We start from the raw sequence: 20791 nt of genomic DNA on the forward strand, positions 1-20791 counted from the left end.
TATTGCGATCCGAAATTCGATAATTTTTCACAGAAATACGTGCTGTTTGAAATTATAGTAGAGTTTAAGTTTTTGCAAATAGGTAAGAAAGGGCACATGTTAGAGATACTGACTTTTTTTAGACACCAAGGAGAAGATCATGTTTCAACTAGTAACATTTTATTATATAAAACTACCACTTTATTTATCCAACACTAATATACCGCACTTAATGGATTTATTAGGTAAAACTCATTGTATTATTTGTATTATAGTGAACTAAGTCTTGTTTTTATTGGAGTTGAATATACATTACCTAACTTGTAGGACTACAGAGTACTGCTACAAATCCCATGTAGTCCGGAACGTTTTGAAAAAGGACACCTTGTAATCCGGTAAATTACATATCAAAGTCAAAGTGATAAGATTTCAATCATTTTCTAATTTCAACCACGAATAATTCTTGTACTTATATTAATTATTGTTATAGCTATGTCGGATTACAAGGAGTGCCGAATTAGATAGGGGCCGAACTACCGCGGGTCTACTTTATCTCTTTACTACCGATTTTTGGAAGTTACACATACTCATTTTGTATCGAATAATTTAACGTTACAGTAAACAAAATGTATTAACAACACATTGCTATCTTTTGTACTGTGAGCAATCAGTTTAAAGTAGGTACAAAAAGTTCGGAATCACTAAAGTTAAAGCATTCAAGCTTAACATAATGTTATGTAAACAGGTAAAAACACGTCATACCGTTAATATTATTCATAATATCATTATATGAATACTAAAAATATTATGATAAAAATTTTTAGATACATGAAGAAAACATGCCAAAAAACATAAAACATATAAAACTTTACAAAATATTTTAACACAGAAATATGTAAATAAAAATAGGTGACAACTTTTATTACAAGCTATGTTTTCTTGGTAGATGATTTCATACAATACGATGAACATAACACATCTATACGAGTAGGTACCTACATAACATGTTATGTATAATTTTGATACAAAAAACTGATCCTTTACTTTAAAAAATTCTGATTTGAAAAAACTCCTATTAAATTATAATAGATAAATCTAGGTAATCCCAATACCTAGACCAATTTTTAACAGACTTCAAACAAAAAAGGAAGAGGTTATCAATTCGATTGTATTTTTCGAAATGGAAGGTGCATTTCGTTTATTACGAAAAAGAATCAAGATGTTCTATTTGTGTAGAAATACCCAAAAAGTTTAAAAAATCTTCAAACGACTTCTTAACTAAACGAAAATTCTTCGGAGTGGATGCACACGTAGGTTAATGCTCTTCAACCCCCCTTCTTGGCGAAGACAATTTTTACATTGAGTTTTAATGATTGCACTCAGTAAAATGATAAAATAGATTATATTGAAACATTAATTTAATTAGTTCCACACCCCATATTCACAAAAATTAATATCCCTAATCTTGAATTTATTATTTTATTTTTTTCTTTTTAGATGCTATCACTTTTTGTGGTTAAGCTGTGCACATATACATACATACAAAAACATATAACACATAATATGTAATTTGTTATTCAAAATATTTCTATCCATTCTATATATCTTTATTTAGAATACAAAGAAAAAAAGTAAAATGTTAAAGAAAACGACCTAAATATTGTATCATGTTTACATATATTACAAGCTACAACCGTTTTGTGACCATATTTGATTTTATAAAACAAACAGTCTAACACTTTCCTAGAATTTTCTTTGAATTAAATTTGTTAAATTTGTTCATTCGAAAAATAATTTTGGACGCAAACGGTGCGTATAATTATTATTTGTTTTAAATTTAGACATACAGTGTGACACAATCAAGTCAACAAAGGGAAAAAATTCAAGAGACTTTTCTTTTTTTTTAATTTTATACCTAAAACTCTTCCTTTTTTTTCATTCAAAGCTACATAGAGTCCAGTATTTATAAAAGTATAATGAAAATAAAAATAGATTAATCTAAATGCTTGTCGAGAAAATAACATTAAAGTGTTCATAAATAAACAAAAAACTGAAAATTAAGTCAAAAGAGACGTTGTGTTTCATTTTACTGAAAATTTAGTACATATCTATAAAGACCGCCGAGGTGCTGATAGATTTAAAATCTTCCTGGACAATTTGACTAACCAACGCAAATTTAAATTCCATCAAGACTTTTCATGCTAAGTATTTATATTGGTTTCAGCAACGCCATTACGATGCAATTTGATTATCGCTATCGATATTCGATTAAACGTCATTATGAAAGATGTTAAAAGATACATAAAAGAATTAATTTGACCAATTTTCCGGCATTACGTATTAGTACAATGAAACTAAAAATCTATTAAGTTTAGACCAAAAATGGTAATTACTTTTATTGTGGTTATATATCAAAAGATACGGTATATAATAATAATCAGACCCTTCTCAAATTTGTATTATTTATAATTTACGAATCTAAAAGAAAAACGTTAATGTTATATTTCGAAGAAAATATGTATGCAAATGATCGGAGTAGACTATAAATGCTCCAACCCATTTTTCGAGCTAAGAACCGGTCTAATATATTGGTTCTAAATTATAATATAATAATATAAGAGGGATTATCTATAGTGGCAAATTTCAATAAAGGTGTCTACATGATGCGTGTCAATACTTCATAATATTAAGTTAGTATTCTGATGATCAATCATCTTCATTTCAAAATATAAAAGTACAGGAGACAGTATAAGGTCGAACTTCACCCATGTGATTGCTATATGACACATATATTTTATGAAATTTTGTTGATTCATAAACACGCCTATGATAGTTATGATAGCTATCAAAAAATGTTTAAGGCTATTAATATAGAGTAAAAAACGAAGTCGCTTCCCGCTGTTTGTTTCTATGTCAGTATGTATGCTTAGGTCTTTAAAACTACGTAACGGATTGTGATGCGTTTTTTTTAATAGATAGATTCAAGAGGAAGATATAATATATATAGATTCGTTTTATGAATAATACATGTCATGTATAATAATATAGTAGAGAAACACTGATAGTTTTAGAGGTTAAGGAAAATTGTGAACAAAAAGAGGATAAACTTTGAAGTTTAAATTCAAGTTGCCCAGCGAAGCGGGCAATTAACAGCTTGTTTTTGATTAAAATAATTAAAATCCATTTTTGAATCCATGATTTTTCGTAATTATATATGTATATGCTCGCAAACAAAAAAACGTTTATGGACAAAATTAAACAAAATTTAATAAATCTATAAAATTTAAATGTGTATATAAATCAATAAAATTTTAAAAAAAAGTCTCATCTGGTTATCAGATGGGCGAAGATGGACCTTATGCCTATCATCTTTTAGGCAAAGCATGTTTAATATTATTTCGTACCTTATCCGCAGACCAATCATTATCGTACTGACATAAAATTTGTAAAATTTGGCCACAAACAGCAGGAAAATAACATTAAAAAAATATATTTTCAAATTGTTTCGAAGAAGAAGGTTTCGGTAAATATGAAAAAAAAAAAATTTATACTAACAAAAGTACATATTTTATTTCTACTAACTACTTACTTTTTTTTACTATCATGTGACATAAGTACCTCTACTCTCTTTCTGCACTGTTTACCAAAGCTTGGCACAGTCAAAGTACTATTTATGATAATTATTTATCTTCTAAATCGTCGTATCTCGCTCTGTGTGCATCGAGATATTTTTTAAATATTTTAAGCTATGTCCTTTTAGCTGTATCAAATAAAAATATGATCATAGAGCATATGATAAAAATTAATTATTTTCTGCCGAGAAAATTCACGAATTTGAAATTTTCCCATTGCCTAAGCATGTGGGCATCAGCCAACCATAAAAATAAGAAATTTTTAAAATCCTGGAACTTTTACCTTACAAACTATCTTTTTAGATTTCATGGAATGGATGCTTACCTGAAAAAATAAAAATTATTAATAGTTTAAAAAACAGTAATTCGTAAATTCAATATGGAAATCATAGAAGTAAAGTGTGGGGCAGAGAAGTGTGTAAATTTGAAAACGCTGCAAAACAAAAACCCATCAAGTTCTATACTCTGAATAAACGAAATATATCAGAGTATATTAGTTTTAATCCCAAATTTGTAACGCTTAGAAATATTGATATAAGAAACAATTTATTTCTATACGGAATTAATCCAGCAACGGCGTACATATTTGCTGATTCAGGGGTGAGCCACTAAAGGGCGTGTCATTTAATTCTAACCTGTTCCGCACAAAATTGATGCCATGCCCTAAGCTCGTCTAAGATCATGGCCTAATTTTTTAGTTGTTCCGAGTTCGAAACCCTAAACTCGCACTTGAAACTGAAATAGCTAATAAAACTCTCCAATAAATTACCTTTCAAACGAAATTCAAAAAATCAAAATCGGTTCATCCGTTTAGACGCTACGATGCCAAAGACACACAAACATAGCGGTCAAACTTACACCCCCTTTTTTTGGTTCGAGGGTTAAAAAAGGAAATTCTACAATCAAGAGTTAAAGTGAATGTGAATTTGAATACAAAGGGTTAATTTGACGAATTTAACGTATTAATAAATATTGAAGTATGTAATTTTACATTGTGCATGTTACTAATTCCTTTTTTTTTTTGAAAGCTTTTACGCACTAATATGAAACATGCGAATATACAATATTTGATAGCCTGTTATTTTTTTATATGAATGTTTATTATCTCTTGAACGCTCGTTTATGATTTTTAAAAACATTTTTAAGTAGCTGATGTTTTTTTTTTGCTACTTCTCAACAACGTAAACATCGGAAGGTCGTCAACATTGTCCATAATTTTCACTTATTGTAACAACTTTCATTAAAAAAGAATTTAGGAAAATTTATTCCCAAGGTTCCAGTAATAGTTCGCATAATAGAATATTCAATTCTAAGCAAAGAGTATCTTTGCAGTTTTTGGATTCGATGTAACATGAAAAAGATGAATATACCTTAATGAGAGTTGATTATTTTCAGAATTTCCCAAACCAATGAAATTTGATTTTTTGTAACAAGCAAAAATGAAGAAAATATGCAAAAATACCTGAACAGAAAAAAAGGCAGGTATAGTGATGTTATTAGCTATGATTCAAGATTCAAGAGGTTCAGTTTGGAGATAGCTAAGTAAAAAACTGCATTTGTTAGGGGCTTTCTAATTTTCAGTTTTTTTTTTTAACTCTATTTAATCGACAACTGGTAGTATAATTCAAGAAAGTAAACAGTGTCTTTCTTTTACGTAATACTGACAATAAATGGAAACATTTTTAAACAATTTTTTCACAAAAATTTACACGGTAAAGTATGATCGAAACTTCAACTATACGATAGATAAATATTTAAACTATTATAAAAAAAATTATTTTTGCTTGTTATCTAATATTTTTTAATTACCGGTGAAAGGCGGTGAAAGGACACCCTTAACCACACGTATTTTTAAGGATTTTAGGTATAGATACGAATTTGCGTCTTTATCCATAGGGTTATATTAATTGTAAATAGAGTTCGTTATTACAAGGAAAAAAATTTTAATTTCATAATAGATGATTAAAAAACTAAAACTAAAAAGTCGGATGGAACAACCTAGGCGCAGAACCTCAACATCTTTTCACTACTGTTTGACAACAAAACATTGTGATACATCATTATGAAAACTTACGAAAAAAGTATCATAAAAAATTGTTGTATCTATTATGAAGGTTAGTTCATTTTGGTTCAGGATAATTAAGGTAGTAGGTATGCATAAAAGATAAATACTGTATTAACATGTTTTAATTTAGTTATATTTTATTTACTAAAAGGGTAGTAAGTTGAGAAGATATATACAGTAACTTTGCATTTATGTTTTAAAAAGTTTTTTTAACGAAATTTGTTTGTTGGGGATATCAAGGAAAATGGAGTTTAACTTATACGTACAACGCAACGTACGTCATTTTTTTGTTATGATATGACGTATAGAATTATGTTGAACATTTTCAAACTCCCTTTAATTGGAAAATTGTTTATAAAAGCCTTCAAGTTAACACACAGTTATACTGAAAAAATGTTGGTACGTATGTCTTACCTCTACAACCTATAGAGAAAATAACGGAGCGAAAATTGGTTCTTGCCTGGGAGGAGACTATTAAGCATTTCGGCTAAACTTGGAAGCTGAGACTGATCCGGCCTTGAATTAATTTTAGGACAATTAATAATAAATAATGATGGGTTTTTATGTGAAATTTACTAATATCTACTGATTATTATTGGCTACTGATTATCGCATAATAGTTAGTGAATGAACAAATTTATCAATTTTTGCCATACCCGTATCTATCAAATTATTCCTCAGATCCAAATTTGGAAAACAGTTTTTATGTTGCTCTTGATGAGCTTATTTTGGTAAGCTGGGTTTGTGCAGTCAATAACAGAACACGTTGTATATGACCCCTGTTCTACCGTTCGTTTGACTGACCGCCGTATGTGTGTGTAAACAACTACTATAACCAATGCCAAATGATGAGTTTTAGTAAATTCAGAGAATTTTTTTTGGCCTGGCTCTTAATCTAAAAATACAAGTAAATAATTTTTAAACCACCACCCTAAAATAATCGGATATATACACATTTGACTGTTTTTTATTCATTAAAAAATATTGGTACTTTAGAAATTTTTTCTCGTTTTTTCCTTTTTCATTTATCTAATGAAAACTTTTTTTAACTTAGTTAAAAGAATAAGTGAAGTAGAAAAAAAACCAATTACCTTAAATATTTACCAATGTATAGTAGTTGAAAGTAGATTTTCTATTTTGTATAAGAATTAGAGGTTAGTACATACTGTTTAAAGGTAAATTTTCATTCCAGATTCTTGGCGAGAAGACGAAATATAGGCTTAGTTAGAGAAGCGGGTGAGTAAGAAGCTCAGGGTGAATGAGTCAACTGCAGATTAGCTAAAATTGTACAGTTTTGATTAGAACAAGCTCCACAATCTTATTTTAAGGTTTTAGCGTTTCGGCAACTTAACTTCTACATTCCTCAAACAATAACGGTACACATCTGGCTTGAAATTTTCGCCTGCTCCCAATTGGCAGCCAAATGGGCGTATAGCCCAGTTTCGTATTTAGGCCCCAATATATACAAGTTATAAAATCTAATTAACTTAAAAATCATCAGTCAGCAATTTAATCACCTTTATGTTTATAATACAAACAAAGCTAGTAGCATTTATGACACATGCCATTTTTTAAATAGAGATAAAAATCTCAATGGTGACTTTCATAATGGAATTATTTTTAAATTAATCCTACTAGTTCTATATATATAGGATACATGTGTAATGTGATTATATAACTTTTCTAAAGGGCAAATAGTCTAAGAGTCACTTATCAATTTATTCCGCAATTATCTATATAATTCATAAATTATCAAGCAATTATCGATAAATTAAAACTGTAACTCGTTTTTAACATAAAAAGATTTTATATAACTGAAACTATTTAATGCACAGAATAATACTTTTTTATACAGAATGTTTGTTTTAATAGGAGTCAAACTGAAAATAGGATTCGTAATAAACAAGTCACAAGTTTCCTTGAAAGGTCTCTTGAAAACGCTTCATTTAAGAGGTATTAATTGTTACAAAACTGTAGAATAATTCCGAAAATGGAAGTTTCTCTGATTAATTGCTTAACAATTTACTACAGGTATAGTTCTATCAAAACTAAGTGACACTGAACAAGAGAGAGTATAGATACGAGTGCACATACATATACATCATACACTCTCTCTTGCTCGGTGCCACTTTGGTTTGATTGAACTCTATTAAGTTCACTACGTATTTAAATAATTGCATATACATATAAATAATTGCTTAGGTATATTATAAATATTTAAATTTTTATACCATGTATATATGAAATATATCAAGGTATACTCAGGTTAGTCCCAAGTTTGAAACGCTTCAAAATATTGATGCTGCGATAAAATTTTGGTATAGGTGTACATAAAATCCATTTCTGGTTGTCCTTTCGTCTGTACGTCTGTCTGTCACACGATAACTAAAAAACGAAAAGAGATATCAAGCTGAAATTTATATCATGCTCAGGAAGTAAAAAGTGAGGCTAAGTTCGTAAATGAGCAACATATGTCAAGGTTCCATCTTGTAAACTGTTAGAAATAGAACAAAATATTTAATTTAAAAAATGTTCCTTAAAAATAATAAACAACTTTTGTTTGAAACATTGTTTAGTAAACATCACTGTTTACCCGTGAAGGCGAAACATTATTTAGCTTAAAAACAAACAAGTGCGTAATCAACAGTGTCTATACATGGTATTTCAACAGTTAACCCCGTCATTTGTATATTTTCACTTTTTTTTTGTGCAAAAGAATATGTATTTGAAAAATTTTATTTATACAATAGTATAGTATTTTTGACGGATGTAAAAAGTGGTTTAGCAGTAGGAGGGCTGGTAGACATTTTTAAAAAGGTATATGAGCTATTCTGAAAATTCATCAGGTATGTCTTCCATACTATGATTATAAAAATGCAGACCTGGCTGAAGGGTAGCGGCATCTTTATAACTCATATAACATCAAATATATAAAATTTTTTGCTGCCAAAAATATCTTTTGGGCAACGTGTAATTTTTTTAATGTAAACTTAAATATTGAAAAATGAAGAAAAAAAACAAGTCAAGTTATTTTCGAGGGATTTTAATTCTGCAAAATCCTTGCAAAAGTTCTTTGCAAATAAATACAAAAATATGTTTCAGGCAAGTTGGAATGAAAGGTCATTTTGTTGGAATTTACTACCTGCCAAGTGATCAAGAAAATTACAAGAAAAGTATTTTTGCAAGCATATTTCAGGGTAACAATCCCTCGCAGATGGCCTGGCTTATTTATTTTCTTCATTTTTCAATATTGAAGTTTACTTAAAAAAAATACAAGTTGCCTCAAAGATATTTTTTGCGTCAAGCAGGTGTGCATTTTTGTATATTATGGGAAAGGAATCTGAATCTGAAACACTTACACAAAAATGTCTACCAGCTCTCGGACTAAAACGTCACAGTCATATGTAACAAGTTGAACTAAATAATGATTTAATATTCAATAAAATGAGTAAAAAACGATCGAATCGAAAGTGTTGTGTTGTTAATTGTAAAAACACACCCAGTAATAATCTAGTATTACAATTTTACCGTTTTCCTGAATACTCTTATGAATTAGAGAGAAATCAAATCCAAAAAAATAAAACACGAGATGGCGTTCTACTTTGCTAGCGTATACATAGTATGTTATATTTTACAATTATTGAACCTGTTGTATTTTAAGCATAAATTTCAACAACCCACTATTAAGAGAAACAACAAAGAAATATTTTATCAGACTTTCCGCGGGATATAGCGAATATTTCACGAAATATAAGCTCTCCGATAGTTACCCCTAATTAACGAAACAATGTTTAAAATAATTTTCATGGAAAAAGATTATCAAGTGCTACTATTAATTTAATTTTTTAGATTGCTAAATCACATGGCTTATGATTTAGATGGGGGATACAATTTTTTTTTTTTTGAGAGTGTATATGTCGTGAAATATTAACGTGACGCAAAAATGTTATTGGAAATTTTATATTTATTTATCACACTGTAACCCCTATGTAAAGCGCTATAAAACAAATTTTACATCTTCTGGAGCTTCGATTTTGGCACTATGTTTATTTGAGCAGGAAAATTATACACAAATTTTGATTATTTTGTCAAAGAGCAATCTAGCCTTATTCTATTTATTAAAATTGATTTAAAACAACGAATGACAGGATTGGAAGATTTTTAAAATTTGATTTTTGTAACACAGACAGACATGGCGAAATTATAAGGGTTCCGTTTTTGATCTTCGATGAAAGCTTCGATGTTTAGTTTTTTTATTTTTTTTTTAAATTTCTCAATAATTGGTTACTGAAAAGTAATAAAAAAAGATAAACCTAGTACATATCAGTATTATTAAGAATTTTATGGACAAAATACAGTACAACCTGTATAATACAGTGACAGCCTGTATAATAATTTGTTTAACCTGTTTGCTTATGTAAGTTGTTTTTATTGCTCTAGGTTAGGATTTCCAAGGTCCTACCGCCATTTCACGTGAGTATAGGTGAACATTTTTATTGATCTTTTAAAGTAGTGAAGAAAACGTTTTCATAGTCCGAGAAACAGACCTATAAAAAGGTTCTGAGGTCTTTACATTTTACCATATCAATGCAATTATAATATTCTTTAGATAACATATTTAAACCATATACATCGTAAGCATTTCACTGAGCCTCTACTCCAGCTACAGAAGAAGAAGAACGAAATTGCCATGATGACAGTAGCATTCAAAATTTGTGCTTTAATAATTTGCAGCTTTGATCCATATTACGCCAACATTCACACTTGTTTTCTGCTTAAATCTTTATTTTATTGTAAATATGAATCATAATATGAGAAATATAATTTATATAGATCAGTTATAGTTACCAAATCGAGTTGTATGTTTGATATTTTGTACAGGCACAAATGAACTATCTTGCGATTTACAGGAAGTCGCCAAAGTTTAAAATCAATCTCATTTTCTATAGCCTATCATGATTTTAAGGAAATACGAGCAGTGCAGCATTTTTTTCATTGAAGTTTAAATACGTTTAAATAATTTCTGAAAATTAAACTCGTATTATTCGATTATTTAAATAAGTAATTAACTTCAAAAAGAGGCAAGCTATCATTGAACATTTAGCAAAGCAGCTGATAGACGAGATATTTTGATAAACTTCATCCATACTTAAACGTATAGTAGCGAATAAAAAAAAACATTAAATTAAAAGTATAGGTATTAAAAACCTTGTTGACCGACTTCATTCGAGATATACGATCAATTACAGATATAAAATATGTTTTTTAATTAAATTTTAAAATTTTGATGATGCATTATCATTTCAAAAATTGAAATGTTTCATCAAAATTTGTTAATTAAAAAAATAAAATTATACGTATTTTTTAGAAGGAAAATGCTTCACTTAAATTTCTCGAATATTTCTTCTTCGACCTTCCGCCAACTCAGAAAATCCTGACAAACTAAAATAAGAAAATTTTCTTGAATGTTTGAACAGAAAAAATATTTCAAATAAATTATTATACAAAAATAACGACTTAGAAAAAAACAAAAAAGTACGATATACCTAACTAGCATTAAAGCTTTAACCAGGTTTATTTCTTTTCTTCAAAATGTATTTTTGTTAATGATAATGAGCACGAAATAAAAAGAACGATTTACAATAAAGATCTTTCAACAAATGGAAAAAGTTAGATACAATATCATTTCTTTTTTTTTATTTATGAAACCTACACACACAGAGTTTCCCATCGACTACGTTGAATTTTATTCGAAAGTGAAGAAAATCGTTCGTCATATCTCGTTATCTGAATAAAGTTTGTTTCTATAGACAAAAATAGAAAAATTGATTAAAGAAAATTTGAAACCTTTAGTTCGATCATTATGAAAATTAATAAGCTTCCTTTTATCCAGATATTTTGAAAATAGAAGACACCAAGACAAAGCACATACAATTCGGCAGGTGGATACCTTGCATTTATATGAAAAATGATAAAAAATTTAAGCTTTTCAGACATTTCTGTATGGAGTAGAAGATTTGGTATTCTTAGAGTTTGTCTTTAATTATGATTTTTTTAGTTCGGTTACACTTGTCTTGGTATATTGGACTTTTCATGGTTGAATGGGTCCCCTCAAGCGCTTCGGTTTAAGTTGCAGAATTGTGTATCTCAGAGACAAAGGACTCAATTGATTAAAGCAATACCAACACTTAGACTCTAACCAGAAGTACTTCAAATAATTGCTTTGATCTACTTTGGATGTGTCCTAGTGTCCTAAAATAAATGAGAAATGGTCCAAATGTTATGCAGCCTCGACAACTTTACCTAACATATCCAAGTATGGTATTATTTGCAAAATTAACTCCGTATACCCTAAGTCACCCGTTACCAATGAATGTTCATTTTTTTAAAAACATTTTTACTTGTTTACTTTTTGACTTAGTATATCTCACTATATATTTTATTTCACTTGCCAAACTGAAATTTTTCCAAACTGAATGTTTGTTCTTTTACAAGAAATACAGAGGACATTTTTCAATTTGTGAAATCATTTTTTGCGTGAGGTCTTGAAATTTCAGATTCACATCATTGATTTGATTCCTGAAGTAAGAATTTTACTGGGTGATTCGATTTTTAATTATCGTTGAGGTCGCAATATTTTTAATCATAAAGTTGGTAATTAACTTGGCATAATAAGAAGAAAGGGAATTCATATACGGATAAATAAGACAAGTCACCTACTTGGAGACCGGAAACTCACTACTCCGTCACCAGTATTTTGAACTATCAAAGAAAAAAAGGTACGTAAATATAGAATTGGAAATCAGTAGTTCAAAATATTATATAAATAAAATATATCTGATGTCTGTCTTTTTCGCATAAATAAGAGATTTCAAAAATTGTTAGAAATTAAATTATCTAACCAATTCCATCGCACTCTAAGCAAGTGGACATTCAGAAAATCTGTCGCATTTATGAAAAATAAAAGAAAACATATATTTATGAACTGATTAAAATATATCTTCGAAACTTCGTATGATTTTTTATTTTATTGCGTGCAACAAGCGTGCCTTGTAGAATATATATGGTTAAAAAACAATTATTCCCATAAAAATACTAATAACTTAAATTCGATACCATATCCCGAAATTTCGATGTATTCAATATAAATCTAAAATAGTGAGAGAAGTTTTAAAACATTTTTTCCTGCAGAATTCTTTTTCGAACACTTTTCCATCTCCTTGAATTATGAAATTAATTAAAAAACATCTACAATTTCTAAAATGCAATTGCTTCAACACGATATTTAATTTTTATAATTTTCCATTCAATTTTATTAATTTAAAGATTATTCTATTTTATCAATTAAAAGATATAATAATAATTCGTTATGTTAATTATTAGATGGGAAACCGGCGGTAAGGAAATAGGTATTCTGGACATAAATTTAATCACACTTTTACTCTTTATTTTCTCAATACAAGTGATATTTGTCTACAAAAATTAAAATTACATTTTTAATTTTATCAAGTAGACATCCCCATTTTATTTACTTATGTTATTGAGAATAATTTAATTACTAGAATTTCATACGGCCCTGTAAGTTGTTTTTTACACAAAAAAATCAATTTATGTTGTCCTGTAAAAAACATTACTAAGTTATTTAATTAAAACCACATAACAATTGATACTGTCATGTGAATGTTTCATTTTTATGCAAAATTCGCATAAAATTTGCATAAATCTTATAAATATATTTACTTAACTTGGTATGTGATTATTTTTGTATTTGTGAATTAAAGTGGTTGATTGTTTAAACATATGGTTAAAAATTATTATTGTTGTTTTGTGTTTTTTAAGATCAGGTAAATTAAGAATTTATTTCTATATATTAAAGGCTATTTAAGGTTTTACAAACCACATAGAAAGCCAACAATATTGGCTTACCTATATATTGGCCCAATATACGTAGCTAACTACACCGATCTGTAAACCAAACAAAAATGATATCCGAAGAAAGATAATTTAATTACAAAAATAATGGTGTATAGAGTGAAGTTTGTCTGAAAAAACCGTTCATGGAAAAATTTGATTAAAATTAATTTAGTTAAAAATAGACACGAACACTTTTCGGTTGGAAAATTATGATAGGCGTGTTTATTAATCAATAAAAGTTCATAAAAAATATGTCTCATCTGGTAATCAGATGGATGAAGATTGATCTTAAACCGGCTGGCTTTTAGACCACATTAAATTTCACAAAATACAACACGAAGGAACTTGGTGCTATATAATTTTTTCCGCCAAATTTACAGTCTTGAAAAATGCAAATTACCTGCCTTTTGTTACCGTCCGACTCGCACTATTTTACAATTTCTTAATTATTTTCTTGTTGTACATGTAAATTGAATTTTAATTTAAAATTTTTTTTTTTAATTGAAAAAACACAATTTTTTAAATACTTTGTTGAAATCAGTTTTAATGGCGCTAAGCGAAATTTTTAAGCAACGCCATGAATAACAAAAGTAATATATCAAGTTGAAAATTAACATTAGATTTAAATATATTCCACGTATAGGAAAATGAAAAGCTTAAATGACTTAAACAATAATTTATTTTCTAATTTTTTTTTTTATGTTTTCTGTGATGTGTTAATAAATTAAATTCCTTCTTACTCTTTCTCCTTGAATGACGTATATCATCAGTAAAATATAGCTTCGAACCAACGCATTAGGTTACAATTCTTATACACACCATTGTGACATAGAAACTGCTTTGCACTTCCATTAGAATATTTATTATTATTTATTATTATTTTTTAATGGACTAAAAGGTGAAAAAATAATGTAGTTACAATAATTGTTATTTTTGGAGTCAGTGTCAGCCAAGTTAATGTAGCAAACTGTTCTGCCACAGTTGTTTCCTTGGCGGACACCGACTCCAAAAATAACAATAATTGTAACTACATTATTTTTTTTCCTTTTAGTGCATATTAATTTGCTTTCGAATAGTTTTTTTTTTAGTCGGTTTTTTTTGTTAAAAGTTTTTTTTTTTTTTTTTTTAAATTTGAAAAGTGATATATTTCTATGAAAAGGCAAGGTGGCATTATGTTTGTTGAAATTATAATTTTTAAATTTCCGGGACTTTGTACTCGAAACTATGAGAGAATATAAATTGCAAAGGACCCTACAAAAAATCAAACAGAAGAGGCCTTCAAAATAAGTTTGACAAAAAGTAATTTATACTATGTTTATTTAAAGTGTCAAAGGATTATCCAAAATTTTAAAGTTGGTAAGTGATCAGTTTTGTTTTATAATAGGAAAATACATTTGGAGTTTTATTCCCCACAATTGACTTGTTTATAGAAAAAATAATTATTACCTGTCCTCCTACGATCTTTAGCAATAGCATCGTCTTGCTAGTTCATTGGTAATCCCAACCGGATCGTATAATATTAGGAATTCTAAAACGGAATTAATATTGTTAATAAAAGAACAAAAAAAAAATTTTTTTCTCATCTATATGTTTTGAAACAATTTTTTACATATAAAATTGGAGAGGGTTGTATTTATTTCACCGTTAAAATATATTCTTTCAGAAATTAGTTTCTTTCTTTTAAGGTTTGAGTTCTCGAACTTTTCTTAAATTATGAAGAATTGTTGACAAGAAAGTGTGCTTTTTCTTAAAAATATATATAAATGTTCTTATTTAAGTGGCGTGATGTCTTCAAAGATAACAAACTAAACATACAGACTTGTTCTTTAACAGTATACTGTGTAACTCAAGTTGTAAGTTAAAATGAAGACATGTGTAAAAAATAGATATAAATTAAGAAATAAACCTGACCTTTTTGATATAAATTTTAATAGCACATATAACACCCCGACAGGCGTAATAATATTTCTACCAATGTTTTGTTTAACACGAAGATACGTCTTCTACTTTTTGTAACAAGAATCATTCCGTAGCATCTCTTTTAAGAAAATCATTTTGCTACTGAAGGCAGTCAAGTCCATAAAAGGATGCTGCACTATTTGTGATAACAGTACAATACTAATATGTATACTAGCAGTTACCCGTCCCCGTCACTGGGCAATTTCAACTTTAAAAACAAAGACTACCGCGTTATAGTCTTCTCTTCATTTACCCTCACTTCATTCTCCTTTTGTTCGTCATATAACGGGTTTTAATTCTTTTAACAGAATACAGCCCATGTTACTTGCTGGAAATGTAGCATTCTATAGGTGAAACAATTTTTTGGTACTTCGATCCCGAAAAAATAAAAGTGATCCTAAGCATTTGAAATTTGATTTATCAATTAGTCACCCTTTTATACGTCTTTTGTGAAAAATTCATATCGATTCTCTGTACAGTTTAGGAGAAATTAACTATCAAAATCAGTGTTTTTACCAAAAAAAAATTTTTGATATAAGTGTAAGTATAAGTATTAAATATTGATATAAGTGTTTTATGTAAATGGTAACCTTTTTAATAGCACTATTGACTAAGAAACCAACATTTATTACAATTTATTCATATACCACCACGAAAAAAGTGCTGTTTTTAATAATAAAATCGTAAACCGTACAGAGAATCGACTTGAAATTTATACAGAAGGCAAATTAAATACTTATTAATTGACATACTTAATTTCAGTTTTTTTGGACAGTTTTTTTGGAAACACTTTCGTTTTGATATCGAAACGCCTTATGTAGTGAACTTAAACATGACGGATTTTCATGCAAACTTCCATCCCTTATTTCACCCCTTCTACACCAAAGAGGTAGAATTTTGGAAAATTCCTTCTAAAATAAAATAAAATCTGTGATTATGTGTAGCTTTGATCGCCTGTAGGCTTTTTATCAGAACGCCTATAACTAACTTTTGATCAGAACGATCCCAAGAACATTTTTGAGCCGTTTGGAAAAATTTTCACATAAAGTCCCTATCTAATCGTGCGGGTTTCTTTTAAATTTAAGACTTTTAGCATGTGGTCTTGTATAATATCAAATTTTCGACATATCAAACTCAAAAACTTTAAGCTGAGAAATTTTGTAATTTTGGGTCTGAGCTTATTGTGACTTTTAGCAATGTAATTTTTGTTCCACTTTAGTGTACGTAGCACAGTGGATTATTTATACAAAATTTCCGACATTTTCCAAACATGATGAAGACGAATACGACTAAAAAAATTTTTATTATTGCCAAATAAAAGGTACTTTTGCATCTAAATAGTCTTTTGAATCAATTTTGAGCATAAAAATCTCTTTATTATATTTTGCCCGGAAATTTAGTATAATTTCTCCACAGTGCTATCGAAAATTTGCATTTTTCAGATGCCAATATCGGTTTATATTACCTCAGGAGCCATAAAGTGCATCGAAAGTATATTTTATAATGATTTTTTTTTACTTTATTTAATTTTCAAAATAATAAATATTATTATAAATAGAGTAATAAGAAGCACGGATTCTCAATGACACACACTTAACAGATGATGGTTTATTTCTTGAATGATAGAATACTTTGTTAAAGTCCGCGTTCGCGTTCTCCCTAATTACATTTTCATTTTCAACATCTGTGCTACACAATTCTATGCTACACAAACAAATTTTATTTTTTATTTTCGTTTAGCTTACTACCGTTATATATTTGTAAATTTTTTTCTGAAGTAATATTTCTTTTCGAAAAAAAAAAAAAAACTTTAATACTTTTAAATAATAATATTGTTCTGTTTGAAGAGAAATAATGCAAATAATTTTTTTTCTAGTCGAAAAAGTAAACCAGAAGTTTTTAATTTCTTTTAAGTTTATTCAAATCATCAAATGAGATATGTTTGTAACACTTTTAATAGCCTTTTTACAATAATATATGTGACAAGATGAAGAAAATAGTTAAAAATAGAAACATGCAGAATGCAGAAACATTTGCAAAACTAATCCATTTCAAAAATCCCTGAAAAAAATATCGAGAGATGTGACACCCAGTAGGTTCCTTTTTTACAAATAGTTGTATTAGTAATTAATTAAAAATATTAGTTTTGTGGTACACTATCTTGCAGGTTTTGTATAATTAGTTTTTTTTAAGTTTTCTTTCACGATACTGTTTACCTATCTATACATTGGTAATTTTGAAAATTTAAAGTATTAATTAAAGAAGTCAAATAATTGTTTCATTCATATATTTCATCTATCTAGAAATCCTTCCAGTATCGATTTTGGATACCTTTCGGGACAAATTTTTTGAAAAATCCTGGAGCTCTGCAACCATATATTTTTCCTTATATTAAGTAGGTAACACTTATGACTTCGTCAAGACGTTACTTACACGTGACGAAATGAAAGTCTATCGGCAAAGTATATGTATAATTGGATATTTCGAAGCAAAACCATTGCAAATATGTTTCAATGCTTTATAAATTTCTAACGCGTTTTTTTAATTACCTGCAAGCTTCTTCGCAGTTTTTTTTTCCATAAACCTGCTGTTTATATTATTTATTATTAATAAAATATTATATACATTTTTCATAAAAAATATAAAATAGGTCAAATAAAAAATCAAATTTAAAAATTGTAAAAACTAAGATAAATAATCATACAGTGTGTTTAAAGATTATTGTGCTATAATTATAAGAGTGAGGTGCTTTCTAGACTGAGACATAACTGCAGAAATTAATAAAAAGGTGTTGTGGAAGTTTGTATAGTTGGTAGAAATCACTTATACGTAATAGCAGATATTATGTACCCTTATGCTTTTAATCACTAAATATACTTTTAAACTAACATTAATAATACTAACTGAACTCTCAATACATCTCATGTTTTTCTACAATACTAAGATGGGTAAAATTACGTAGGAAGAAGTAAGGACTTTCCCATTCTAGTATAGAAAAAAATATATTACGCTCATTTGTTTTACTGATATGAAACTCAGAAAATAACTAGACCATTTTGGTATCCATTTTCTCCAAAACTATACAAGATATGCAGTTGAAAATTTGCAAGTAGCTTCAACTAGTGGTCTTTTGAAAAATTCTCGACAAATGACAGAAAATTCAACTTTAGAAAATTTTTGAAAACCAAATAAAGGGCGGTCGAAAGGACGGCATCAATCCTAAATTCGCCACTCAATAGTTAGTCGTTCCCATGACAACGCCTAAAATAAAATTCATACATGTTGCGTATAAATACTTTGCACATATGATATTGTGTGATACATATTTGTTATTTTAAGATAAATATCAATATTATTTAGTTTTTCCAATATATAAAAATATGATATTCAATATTTTTTATTTTTCTATAACATATTATATAAATAATAAAAGTAATTTTAAAGTTACATGCATGCATACTGTATTTTTGTTGTAGATATCATTACAGAGTGTTACAGATAACTACAAACAAAATAATACCAGCATGTCTACATCAAATATCGATTCAAAAATTTTTATTTTACTGCTCATAATTTATGGCAAGACAAATTTCAACGTAAAATTTATTTTTTTGAGTGTCTTATTTTGATGTCGTAAATTAAATATTTAGGTCAGTTTTTATGACGATATTCAAACATTTCGTTACGGTTAAAATGATCCTCTTTAAATGCGTTAAAATGTTCCCTATTTTATGTATAAAATTACAATAGGTAAAATGATCTTTCATCATGCAAGGGGTCTTGAATGTGTTGATTTTGATGATTTTATCAGTGATTTTTGTTTGATCCATACTATTTGTTGAAGCAATGTAGAAGAACAGTTAATATTTTATGTGAACTGTTTGGTACAAAAATGCAATGGGATCATTTTACCCACTATTCTTACAAGGTCAGTCAAAACGGTCCCTTTTGAGAAATATTGAATAGTTTTAAAAATTTGAACAGATCGAAAGAACTTTCCCCTACCATTTAAAAAAGAAAATAAAACATTATAAAAAAAATTAAAAAAGAAATTAATTCAATTAAATTAAAAATTAAATTATGTATTTTTTGTTAGAGCATATCAATTTCAATTCTAGTAGAATTGTGGGCAGTGTTGGCGGAGTTCTGTTGTTTGCACTGTCTGTAGTTATTTGGTACATTCTGTTTATGTAAGGTATCTATATAAGCAAGATTGAAATCCAATATATGTTTTGTAATATTTTTTTGTCGGTACGTGTATAGTCACGTTTAATTTTCCTACACATAACTTAATATTAAACGTGACACAATTCAAAAATTGTATAGAGACACAAGCCAGAAGTCACACAACATCATACGAACATAGAGATATATTGTATACACGACACATAACATTGTTGTTATAACTTTTTGTATTATTCACAAAGTGGTTCAAAATGTATGTTCAATAGTGTTTATTGATAAAACTGTAGGAAATAAAGCATTTGATCAAGGACTAGATTCCTCGCTAGTAGATTTTTGTATTTAACAAAGTCATATACACGCGAACTTGTGCTTTTTCGATCTACCCACATAGGCTGGGACAGAAGTACCCTCCTTCCGCACACCACATCCTCTTCACTTTACATTTTAAAAACTATTGTATTTTATATTAGGAACAATTCCCAAAATTTTTTAATCTTGACATTTTTTATCTAGCCTCGCCGTTTTTGATATATAAGCATTTGAAAAAAAAAAAATGCAGATTTTTGCCAAAAACTCGTTATTGAGGAAAATAAAGGTTATCTTATGGCTTCGGTCAAAAATTTAATTGAATTTTCGGTGAGGCTAGATAAAAAATGTCAAGAATCAAAAAATTGCTAGGAATTTTTCATAATATAAAATACAATAGTTTCTTTAAATGTAAAGAGAATGAGGTGTCCGAAAGTAGGGTACTTCTGTCCCAATCTATGGGGGCAAATAGAAAAAGCGCAAGTTCACGTGTATATGACTTTGTTAAGTGCACTTAGGCAAACATTTTCCTCCGGCTAACATATAAATCTACGGACGAGAAGTCAATTCCTCAGTTAAACTGTTTTTTCAGTTTTATTTCCTCGCTGTTATCTCAGTTAAACTGTTATCTTAAACATTTTCGTAAATATCATTAATTTCCCGAGCGAGGCTGGGACAGATATATTAGCTCCATGTGCACATGTCAATTATTGGGCTGCTCAGCATTGAGTGTATAAATCTTTTGCATTTC

The 20791-nt window shown here is 28.4% G+C and overlaps 2 protein-coding genes across 2 annotated transcripts in view; one reads left to right on the forward strand and one right to left on the reverse strand.

Annotated features, from left to right (window-relative positions):
• LOC123292718 overlaps positions 1-20791 on the reverse strand; it is a 389066-nt gene that overhangs the window by 298547 nt on the left and 69728 nt on the right. The window lies entirely within an intron of this gene.
• The window catches only part of LOC123291729 (facilitated trehalose transporter Tret1-like), a 58248-nt gene continuing 50907 nt past the window's right edge, over positions 13451-20791 (forward strand). Inside the window, exon 1 of the mRNA XM_044872121.1 lies at positions 13451-13520. The gene's annotated coding sequence lies outside the window, so the exon portion shown is untranslated. The remainder of the gene's footprint in view (positions 13521-20791) is intronic.

The sequence above is a fragment of the Chrysoperla carnea genome, chromosome 2 (genome assembly GCF_905475395.1).
Source record: "Chrysoperla carnea chromosome 2, inChrCarn1.1, whole genome shotgun sequence".
Taxonomy (NCBI): domain Eukaryota; kingdom Metazoa; phylum Arthropoda; class Insecta; order Neuroptera; family Chrysopidae; genus Chrysoperla; species Chrysoperla carnea.